This window comes from Bombina bombina, chromosome 1, assembly GCF_027579735.1.
Source record: "Bombina bombina isolate aBomBom1 chromosome 1, aBomBom1.pri, whole genome shotgun sequence".
Taxonomy (NCBI): domain Eukaryota; kingdom Metazoa; phylum Chordata; class Amphibia; order Anura; family Bombinatoridae; genus Bombina; species Bombina bombina.
In genome coordinates, this window is record NC_069499.1 from 694,558,083 (window position 1) to 694,570,763 (window position 12,681).

A 12,681-nucleotide genomic window follows, 5' to 3' on the forward strand; every position below is an offset into this window, starting at 1 on the left:
ATTTTTTTTAGAGCCTCCATTGACTTCTATTGGGAAGACGTGCTCGTGCACGCGAAACCCACATTTCCCTAACGCACGCAAATAGCGTAGACAGAAAAACTCCAAATACCAGCGCTAGAAAATACATGATTTTATGCGTTAGACACAGCTAGGATAAATAGATCAACAAATGACTATTTCCCTATGGTGGATTTATGGATTTTACAGTTTGAATATTCACAACACTATTAAATTGTTTCACACTTTTAGATTACATCAACTACAAATCAACATCAATAGTAACACATTATTATTTAAATAAAATTACATTTAAACGTAAAAAAAAATTCATTAAACTTTTCTGGATTCACAAACAGTACACAATGGGAAACACCTCTCATTTACCTTTATTATTGCATTTCAGTTATTCAACTCATATGCTTGCAGCAACTGCATATCTACATAGGCTTAACACATGATCAGTCATGTATGCACATACATTACTTTTACCATTCACTCATACATGTGCATTCAAATGATGGGGGACAAACACATTACATTCTCGATAGGAATCACAAAACAGAACATATGGATTTTACTGTACTTTTAACATCATGATTCCATCACCAGAAACCATTAGGAATTACGTACAACAAGAACATCATTACACAAGATTACAGATGTCACTTTATGGGAAGGAACAACAATGCCACACCGCTACATAGAAGTCAGCATATGTGGGACACAATCACAATATATACGTACATGTACATAACACGCATCACCCATCACGCAACCACAAAGCACACATTTATATTTTATTCAGCACACAATAACAATGTAGCACAATACAACAACACAATGAGGATTTCTGAACTACATAGGCAGGTTAATAATATCATGACGTCATTAGAAGATTCAACCATACACTTCACAGATTCACCACTGTACCGCCCCTTTAGGAACTTTAACACTCAATACTACAATACAACATATACGTAAACAACAATTTTGAACAGCATTATTAGGGAAATTTCAATGGGACAATTAAGAAATATTGTCAGATCGCAAATCACTTTATATACAATACTACAGATGGCATCCGGAAGTTATTCAGTATTAGTGCGATTTGAATGGGACGCATACAATATTGACAGCTCGGCAATCACTTATATATACAATACTACAGATGACATCCGGAAGCTCAGAATTATTATGCTGATTTTAAAGGGACGCATACAATATTGACAGCTCGGCAATCACTTATATATACAATACTACAGATGACAGCCGGAAGTGCTTCAGTATTAGTGCCATTTTTATGGGACGCATACAATATTGACATCTCGGCAATCACTTATATATACAATACTACAGATGACAGCCGGAAGTTATTCAGTATTAGTGCGATTTGAAAGGGACGCATACAATATTGACATCTCGGCAATCACTTATATATACAATACTACAGATGACAGCCGGAAGTTATTCAGTATTAGTGCGATTTGAAAGGGACGCATACAATATTGACATCTCGGCAATCACTTATATATACAATACTACAGATGACAGCCGTAAGTTATTCAGTATTAGTGCCATTTTAATGGGACGCATACAATATTGACATCTCGGCAATCACTTATATATACAATACTACAGATGACAGCCGGAAGTGCTTCAGTATTAGTGCCATTTGAATGGGACGCATACAATATTGACAGCTCGGCAATCACTTATATATACAATACTACAGATGACAGCCGGAAGTGCTTCAGTATTAGTGCCATTTGAATTGGACGCATACAATATTGACAGCTCGGCAATCACTTATATATACAATACTACAGATGGCAGACGGGAAGTTCGGAATTATTATTGCGATTTGAATGGGACGCATGCAATATTGACAGCTCGGAAATCACTTATATATACAATACTACAGATGACAGCCGGAAGTTATTCAGTATTATTAAGATTTGAATGGGACGCTTACAATATTGACATCTCGGCAATCACTTATATATACAATACTACAGATGACAGCCGGAAGTTATTCAGCATTAGTGCGATTTGAAAGGGACGCATACAATATTGACATCTCGGCAATCACTTATATATACAATACTACAGATGACAGCCGGAAGTTATTCAGCATTAGTGCGATTTGAAAGGGACGCATACAATATTGACAGCTCGGCAATCACTTATATATACAATACTACAGATGGCAGACGGGAAGTTCTGAATTATTATTGCGATTTTAAAGGGACGCATACAATATTGACATCTCGGCAATCACTTATATATATAATACTACAGATGGCAGATGGGAAGTTCTGAATTATTCTTGCGATTTTAAAGGGACGCATACAATATTGACATCTCGGCAATCACTTATATATACAATACTACAGATGGCAGATGTTACTTTATCGTTTACAAACAATATTGCAGCAACATTGATCGATCACATTCGATGCACATTATACACAACTATGCACTTTCATTCATGTTAGCCTGGACGTGTGCTTGTTACTATAAGATCGCGTTTAAGAAATATTGATTACGCATATGAACAAACATTACAAACATGCACTGTATGTGTGATATTTGACACTTTCACATTGAGATTCATTGGGGGAAAACAACATTTCAGCAAAAAACAAAAAAATGCCCACTGTGAAAGCATTTGCGCCGCTCACATACAAACAAGTGAATACAATTAGCAATCATTACAAACTCACTACCATTGGACTAATTGTACTATAAATCCCCCAAACAACATGGCCAAAGCATCACTTGTGATCCACATCAGATCAAGTGCTTACCTTGTTACGCTGTTTTGAAAGATGGATGACGATGACATGGTAGACGCTGCTGGTGCTGCTATTGGCGAACTAGCTGTTGGTCGAATCAGGCAGCCTCGGCGGCTCAGACTGAGACGAAGGGGTCGTCTGGTTTGTGGTCCTCGTGTCTACAGGGTGAGACCCACCTTGGAAAACATGAGCGACTTTGAGGTTTTTGATAAGTATCGGCTCAATCGCGAACAGCTCATTGGCCTTTACGAGCTTCTTAAACCTCATTTGGAGCCACGTATACAAATAAGGACTGCTGTTCCCCCCATGAGTAAGATGCTAAGCTGTCTATACGTCCTGGCCTCCGGGAGTTTTCAATCCGGAGAACTGTACATGCATGGCCTGGCTCAAGGTACATTCTCTGGGGTGTTTGATAACTTTCTGGACGCCATGGTACGTATCAGTAAGCAATACATAGGATTCCCACAGAATGATGGTGATTGGAGGCGCCTGAAGCGGGAATTCTTTGATATTGCTCAATTGCCCAATGTCTTGGGAGCCATTGATTGTACCCACATTGCGCTGCATGCTCCAATTGATGACTTGCCCTTCAGAAATCGCAAAAATTTTCATAGCCTCAACGTGCAGTATGTTTGTGACGCACGGATGAGGATTATGCATGTGTATGCGAATTTTGGAGGTGCTTGTCATGATGCCCGCATCCTCTTTCAGTCGTCCCTGTGGAGACAGTTTGAGGAAAGACAAATGCCCCCTGGTTATCTCGTTGGTGAGTATTTGTGCACAACATGGTTAATTAGTTTGACAATTGCCACTGTAGTTTTAAAATGTTAGCGTCTTGTTCAGCTATAGGATGCAATTTAACCATTTGTTATTTTCCGACGCTAATGTCTACTTTTAGTTCAATGCAGATATGTAGCATGTCATACCTTAAATGCTCAGAGAATGCAAAGTAACCATGTATTTAGCATTTTACACAAGGTTTGTTTTCGGAGAAATATGCATATGTAGCATGTCTTAGCTGAAATGGGAAGATATTAGCTCATTAATTTAACCATGTCATTGTCTCTTTCCGCTAATGTCTACTTTTAGTTCAATGCAGATATGTAGCATGTCTTACCTTAAATGCTCAGATAGAGAATGCAATGTAACCATGTATTTAGCATTTTACACAAGGTTTGTTTTCGGAGAAATACGCATATGTAGCATGTCTTAGCTGAAATGGGAAGATATTAGCTCATGCAATTTAACCATGTCATTGTCTCTTTCCGCTAATGTCTACTTTTAGTTCAATGCAGATATGTAGCATGTCTTACCTTAAATGCTCAGATAGAGAATGCAATGTAACCATGTATTTAGCATTTTACACAAGGTTTGGTTTAGGAGAAATACGCATATGTAGCATGTCTTAGCTGAAATGGGAAGATATTAGCTCATGCAATTTAACCATGTCATTGTCTCTTTCCGCTAATGTCTACTTTTAGTTCAATGCAGATATGTAGCATGTCTTACCTTAAATGCTCAGATAGAGAATGCAATGTAACCATGTATTTAGCATTTTACACAAGGTTTGGTTTAGGAGAAATACGCATATGTAGCATGTCTTAGCTGAAATGGGAAGATATTAGCTCATGCAATTTAACCATGTCATTGTCTCTTTCCGCTAATGTCTACTTTTAGTTCAATGCAGATATGTAGCATGTCTTACCTTAAATGCTCAGATAGAGAATGCCATGTAACCATGTATTTAGCATTTTACACAAGGTTTGGTTTCGGAGAAATACGCATATGTAGCATGTCTTAGCTGAAATGGGAAGATATTAGCTCATGCAATTTAACCATGTCATTGTCTCTTTCCGCTAATGTCTACTTTTAGTTCAATGCAGATATGTAGCATGTCTTACCTTAAATGCTCAGATAGAGAATGCAATGTAACCATGTATTTAGCATTTTACACAAGGTTTGGTTTAGGAGAAATATGCATATGTAGCATGTGTTAGATGAAATGGGAAGATACAGAATAATATAGAACTTGATTTTTGGATTTGTAAGAAAAAAAATTTTAATGGATTATCGTGTACCAAAATTTTTTTTTTTATCAAAATACTATTTTAAGGATTCTGTTTGAATTATGTTCTGTTCATAATTTATAGGTGATTCTGGGTACATGAGCCGGCCTTGGATCATTACCCCCTTGCGTAGCCCGACTGATGTGTCTGAGGAGCGCTACAATAGGGCTCATAAGAGAACCAGGGCGGTGGTTGAAAGGATGTTTGGGCTCCTGAAGATGAGATTCAGGTGCCTGGACCGTTCTGGAGGAGCACTCCAGTACAACCCAAAGAAGGTGGCTAAGATCGTTGTAGCCTGTAGCGTCCTGCATAATATTGCACAGCGGGCTGGGATGCTGCAGGCCGTCCCGGTGAACAGAGACCTCCTCAGAGATGAGGAGGATGATCCTGTTCTAGAGGGGGAATTCCAGGACGAGGGCCTCGATGTCAGAGCAGACGTCATCAACCGCCACTTTAGACGGTAAAGAATAGAAGTTAGACTGTAGTATTTTCCATAGATGTGAACTCTAGGGAAATGACAAGTAGAGAATTGTGCAAACATGTTAGGATTGTTCATCAAATGATAAAAATGTGTTTCATTTATTAATATAGGTGATGCTCTGGCCATTGGGTCCTGTAGCGAGTCTTTGCCACCTGGTTTTTAAAGAGGACATCAGATGGTAAGTATAAATGTATGGACTGTTGCTGGCATGAATTGTACACAAATACATCATATGGCATACATTTTCAAAAATAGTATTTAGTTTACACATTACTTAAAATGTCAATACTCAGAAAGGGATCCTCTAGAATGACTATGGTTCAATGTCACACATTAGAGGTTTGTTCTGCTCAATATGACTCATCTTCACACTTTATAGAAAATAACACAAGTTGCTACACACGCTTAGTAAGCTATTGACAGAAATTTATTATGAAATGGGGGGTGGGAGAGGGGTACAGAACTGATTCACACACTTGTAGTAATTTTAATTAAAATTTTTCTTCCATTAGGGAGCTGACTTAATCTAAAGACTGAAAGGGAAGAATTAGAAGCCTGACAGTGAAGATTGCCCAGACTGACAGTGGGAAAAAGCCAAAATTGAAATTGAAGTATACCAATGGGATCATGTCTGGCATTATCTTTCCAATCTGCTGACCTTGAAAACCATACAAAGACATGTTCACATGGTAAGTGCCAACTATTTGCTAGAATAAGGCTGTGGAGACATCCTATTGGAGACACTTAGATGATTTTCTAATTTTTAGATGGTATTTCCCAGTCCTCTATTTAATGAACTGATGAATAAGACACCTATTGAAGATAAACTGTTTACCCCTGAATTGACTTTTAAAGACCATGCATTATCCAGGTTGGTGCATGCTAGTTAAGAATCACAGGAAGAATGTCGATTATTGTTAGCTTACATACATTAGTCATACTTATTTCATCATTAGATATTTAGGGATCACAATCAGAAAAAGGAATACATATTATAGTTGATATAGAGGTATTTGAATGGACATGAAATATTACATTTATGTTCAGCATACATATATTGTTGAAATGTGATATACATTATGTATAATTAGAAATTTGGATATTTAAATTGAATTTTGATTCAACAATATAATGTTGTATGTTTATTTTTTTAATCAATTTAATAAATATCTTTCAAAAATGTTGAACAAAGTTAGAGCATTGACACAAGATGATTGTAAATGTATTTTATGAATATTTGACAACGTGTGTATTAACTTTGTTCCATTTGTTTATTTGTCATTTCAGATTGGCATCTGATGACTTCCAGGAATATTTTTTTTTTCAATAAATTTTCTTTTTTTTTTTAAATGTTAATAATAAACATTTTATTATTAAATGCATTCTTTTGAACAGATTATAATAAATATCAATATAATCTGTCAATAAAAAAAAGTTTGACTCCCATGACTGGTAGTTGGCTATTTGCCAAGCACATGCATAAGATCAAATAATGCATTAATTTTAGAAAATCAACTGATTCCGAGAATATTACATTAAACTATCTTTTTTAACATTAATTGGGGAGTGAGATCCTTCGATGCTTTTCTTTTGAAAATCTTATATATTAAATTAATTTTGGATATGTAGTCAAAATTTCTCATAAATTATTTATTTTCACTTTTAAGAAGGGGAAGTGGTTCAATTACATTAAAGTGACAGTGTTGTTGAATGTAAAATTAATTTTATAAGATCTTGTATCTTCCTTAGGTATCTCTAAAAATTTGTTTAGAAATTATTTAAATTTTTACTTGTATAAATGGTAGGTCATTTAACTTGATATTTTTAACAAGCTAGTTATTGGATGCCAGGTTAATCTATGTAATTTTCTAGTGGAGTCATTTAACTATAGTTAGTAATATTATGTATTTAAAAAAATATTACCTCTTGGGTTAGACATCAAATATCTATATATAATTTTAATTCCCCTTTAGTTTATTTTGACAATGTTAAATCAACATTCCAAATGTTTTGGTCCTTAAAGGGACATTCACAAAGTATATTGTGTATAGATTTTTAAAAAAATCATAAAAGAATTTAAACATATTTAGAAAGTAATATAGAATTACATTCAGTCTTTAAATATACTTTTAAAAAAATACATCAATGCACATATCTTAGTCAATTACATAAGGCATCTATATGCAACCAACAATCAGCATCAAAATAGCCTATGTAGATATGTATTTAATCCAAGAATATATATAATTACAATATAATGATTGAATAACAAAACATATTAAGTTGGTCAAATATTAGAATCTTATACAAAATGCATACATAACATATAGCTTAATGTCCCTCTAAGCTGAAGGCTCCAAAATACCTCCTTTAATAGATATATTTCAGTCAGTGTGTAAAACAATCTAGAAGTTAATCTAAATTTGCTTTACTCATATGTTAGACTAATTTAGCAAAAGGAAGGTGCCTAGGTTTCTGATATTTTAAGCATTATTGTGAAATGTTTCTTTAAAGGGACATGTACTCAAAATATACTTAAAGGGAGACAATTAAAAAATTAATGATTTATACATTCTGAATGAGTTTTCTATTTTAAGCAACTTTAAAAATTGTCTCGTATTATGAATGCTCCTTGTGATGTTGCTATCATTACTTTAAAAAAAAGGCATTAAAAAGATAATTTATTTGCTTCAGTACTCTGGACAGAACTTGCTTTTTTTGGTTGGATTAATTGATCCAACAATCGTCAAGGACAACCCAGGTTTTTTAGAAACAAATGTTCGTAAGCTAAAATATCATTATTGATTTGCAAAGAAAGATAACAAGATAACTGTTAACATTTGATAATCGGATTAAATTATAAAGTTGATTAACATTTCATGCTCAATCTGAATCACGAACGCTAAATTTGTTTGGACAGTGTCCCTTTAAGAGATTTAAAGAGTGTATTTACTTCTCTTCTTATCTTGACATACTTTGCTTGAAAAGCATATCGAGATAGGCTCAGTAGATGAAGATTGGTGGATGCACAGAGATGCCTTATGTGATTGGCTCAACCATGTGCATTGAAATTTCTTCTGTTGAGGATATATAAATACTAAGAGAAATTGATTTACATTTTAAAGTCTAAACAATCTTCTAGCTCTACAGATCATTTGATACAATTGTTTGTTTGTAATGTCTATTTAAAAATAAAGACGCCATTGCACAATAACATATATGAGCACTTCAGAGAAATACAAGCTCGAGGTTTATTTGCTAATAACAAACAAACATGTAGTTTAACATTTATAAACAGATTATCCAAGTTACTGACATTCTAACCTGAATTTGAACATTAAGAAATATTGCGTGGGAAACGCATCTTGAAACACCAGATTAGCATCTTTAAACATTAGTCTAATGTCACGCAATAGCACACAATCAATGTGCATTATAAAGACATTTAATAGAGCAATGTCAATAATTCTCAATAAGTCAACAAATTTATTTTATGAACAATAAAGACATACAATATTAAATGTGTATTTGTATTAAAGAAACAGACCGTTATTAAACCGAAAAATGTCTACAACATTTAATAATGTGACAGTATTAGATTTTAAAGAAAATTTAATCATTAATATTTAACGGATCACGGATATTAAATCTGCGTCACACATATCCGCATGACAGGCCCATGAGTTACAAATAAGTCTACATGAAAAATGAAGTAACAGCTCCACCAAGCGGTATGTGTAAGGAAGTTACTAAGATATGAAACATTAAGGAACGGCCAATCCAAGTTCATCACACAAACACAACTTTAGTCAGGATGGTCTCACAGACATTCTAAAAATATTTCAAACTTTTATCCAATCAGATGTACAGATAACTTGTCCCATGGTGCATCTCATGTTTACTTCACCATATAAAAGTCCATTACATGTTGCCATCTTTGTCAGTTCTCTAATGCCTGCAGGCAGTATATATTATAATAATATATTTTTTGGAAAACCCAGCAGGCATGTCAGTTTCCAGGTTCACCAAGGAGGAGAGCACTGCACTGGTCCACGCCATCAAGGACTTTTATCCCCATCTGTTTGGGAACAAGAGGAGGTTGACAGATGCGCATGTTAAGAAGGCCCTCTGGGAGTCTATCACCAATGCGGTTAGATTGGTGTGTGATGTCCAGAGGACCCAGGATCAGATCATGAGGAGATTCGGAGATATGAGGTTGCGGTTATCCAAAAAAGTCAACCTCATAAGGGACTGGGTACAAGCCCGTAAAAGAGGTGGCAAAAGAGAGGCCCCGCGGAAAATGTACCTACTCCCTTATGAGGTGACTTTATGCGAGCTCCTCAATCTCCGGGTCCCCAAAAGATTTCGATTATCGCCATCCTCGGCCTCCTCTTCTTCCCTCCCAGCTGCGGGATCTGAAAGTCCTGACGCGGGGGCCAGGGCAGCTGCTTTCCCTGTCCGGTGGCCTGGGAGGAGATGGAGAATCTGAACAAGGTAATTATCCAACTTCATATAATATCTTAATATTTGTTATTTTTATCCAAAAATGTGTATATAGTCAGATACTAAACCTATACAGATCTCACAACATACACTACATATGATGTTTAGATATCTGATTTTAGATTAGTGACACATGAAATAGGAATGATGTTTCTTGCGCTCTACAGAATATGCGTCACAGAGCGGAAATGGAATTTCGCATCCACGTTAACATGGCTTTGCTGTAAGTGGCATTGCTTTATACATGTTGGTCAAATGACGGATGCGTAATTCCGCTTGGAATCATTGCGCAATGATCGCGAAAATGGAATTTCGCATCCACGTTAACATGGCTTTGCTGTAAGTGGCATTGCTTTATACATGTTGGTCAAAATTAAATGTGAATTATTATATTAGTGAAGAATACAGTATTCTTATTTTCAATATTATAGATAATAAAAAAAAAAAAAAAAACAAATAAATTATAACATATGGCCATCAATTGATGATTATGAAATAACACCAAAAAATTATTAAATATACAGTAAACAACACAACTGATTGAAAATAAGAGTCCAGGATATATTTATCATGAATTTAATTGAGGAAACAATTAACTCATGGGACTACCAAAGGATTAATAGTTTTAAATTGATTTGTTAATAATGTAAAGATTTTAAACATGGCATAATTTGTATTAATGATATGCAATCCTCATTTAATATATTACAGATATGGATGTTGCTGCTGGATCCTTAAGGGAGGGCTTGTCACAGTATGGTATGTCTCATTTTAATTGACATTTGTCTTAGAAACATGGACAGAACATTACATACTAAATCCACATTGTTCAATATTTATATGTAATGTCCCTTTAATAGATGAAAATTAAATAATTATTCGGATATCCTTAAATATATATAGTAGGTTTTAAAAAATTACACTTTATTGAACATATATGCAAAAAGACATTACCATGAGTGGAATGGTGTAAATAGTATCAGGGAATGGGTATATTCACTTCCAAACTAGTTATTCAAAACTATTTACCTTACATCCACCCATTATTAAAAGGAAGAGAGAGATACATACTGCTGTGTAGAATAATGGGAATTGTCACTTCCAAGATTCTAATGATATAAAGCCAGTATTGTGTACTATCTCCTGAATTAAAATTATAAGGGCTAGAGACCTGGTATACTGTGGTCCAGTTTAAATAAATTAGGGTACTTAAGGTCAGAAATGCTCAGAACAATATTCGTGTATTGGTAAACCAGTATTCACACTGATTATATCAGCAGGTTGTCAGATTCACATTCATATTTTCACATGCCAGTATTCACACTGATTATGTACTCTGACTATGCGCTCAAAGGCGTCCTCCTACCTGCGTACTGCTTTGATTGAACAAAGTCAGCCGATTTCTGACTGAATCCCTAAATTGTCAACTAAATAATCATTCCATACATATAGCAATTCACAATCACCAAACAGCACACGCTAAGAGTGTAGATACATGTAGCTCTCAGATTAGATTCAATTGTGTGGTCTATGTGGGATATCGTGCATACCATCTAATCATAGGATTGATTCAAATGAGTAGGCAGGGATGTACCCGTCAGAACGCCTAGGCGTTAATGTGCAGACCCCTTATTAGGGGAATCCGTATGGTATGACAACTAACCCCCGGGCAGTTTCAATTATAGGTTTTTAAATGCCCGCTAGAGGTAAGCTGAGTATGGAGAGTTAGGACTCGTTGTATACCAAGCTCCGCCCGCCGACGCGTTTCCGTCACTGTAACGTGACTTCGTCAGGGCATAGGGCTGGCCCAGCGTTTGATTACGCTATATATGCTATCTGAGTTGTCATGGTAACGTATTTGTTACTAGTCTCAATGTGGCGGATGTGTAAGTACCGCCTGGCCTATCAATCATATCGGAACTGATCTTGTTTATGTGTGTCTCATTGTTTACACATACATTGCCACGATATTGATATTAATCTTCATATGCAATAGGACTGTTATGTCAACATTCGTATTATGCGTTTAACCGCTGATGATTGCTTCACAATCTGTGCAGTTTATTACAGAGGCATTTCCCATAGAGAATTTGATGTTTTATTATTATAGATAATGTAGCCCCCTTGTCTGGGTTGCAACATATCTGATAACTGATAGGGGTGATCACATAACTTACAGAGTTTTAGGCAATATATATTGGCAGTGGTATACATTTGGACTGATTAGAAAATGCGTGAGTACGCAGTGATGATTTATGGGTACATGCACACACACATATATATACGGTCTATATGTATGTCTCCATTATCCACATCGTCAGTTAATTAGGAGTTACAGGGACAGTTGGTATATTAATTTAAGAAATGTTTACTGCTGATCTGCATAGCTGGAATATATCATGTCAATAAGGTAGGACTACAGATCTATAGTTTGCTTTTAATACAGACTTCTTGTTCTTGTTCGCCCACCTTATGAATGTAGCTTAGGGATTGGATTCCCTGTTTTCAGTTTATAACACTGATGCCCAGATTATTAAAATTACACAGAATAATCGGCAGTAAGTATCATGGGTAAAAGGGTAGTGTTATCTAACTATGTATTGGGAGATATTTATGTTTATTACATCACACTTATACCTCTTATCGTTTTATGTTCCACATCCTATAAAAAGGGGAGGGGGTTTTTGTTAGAACACTATTACCCTGCCTTATCAGCCTAAAAAGTAAACTGTATGATCTTGACTCCTAGTCTCATAAAAAGCATTTATATGATATTGCCTCATTCAGTCCTCTAGGTGCTGCAGATTGTAGTTCATGAATCCACCTGCATTCTTTC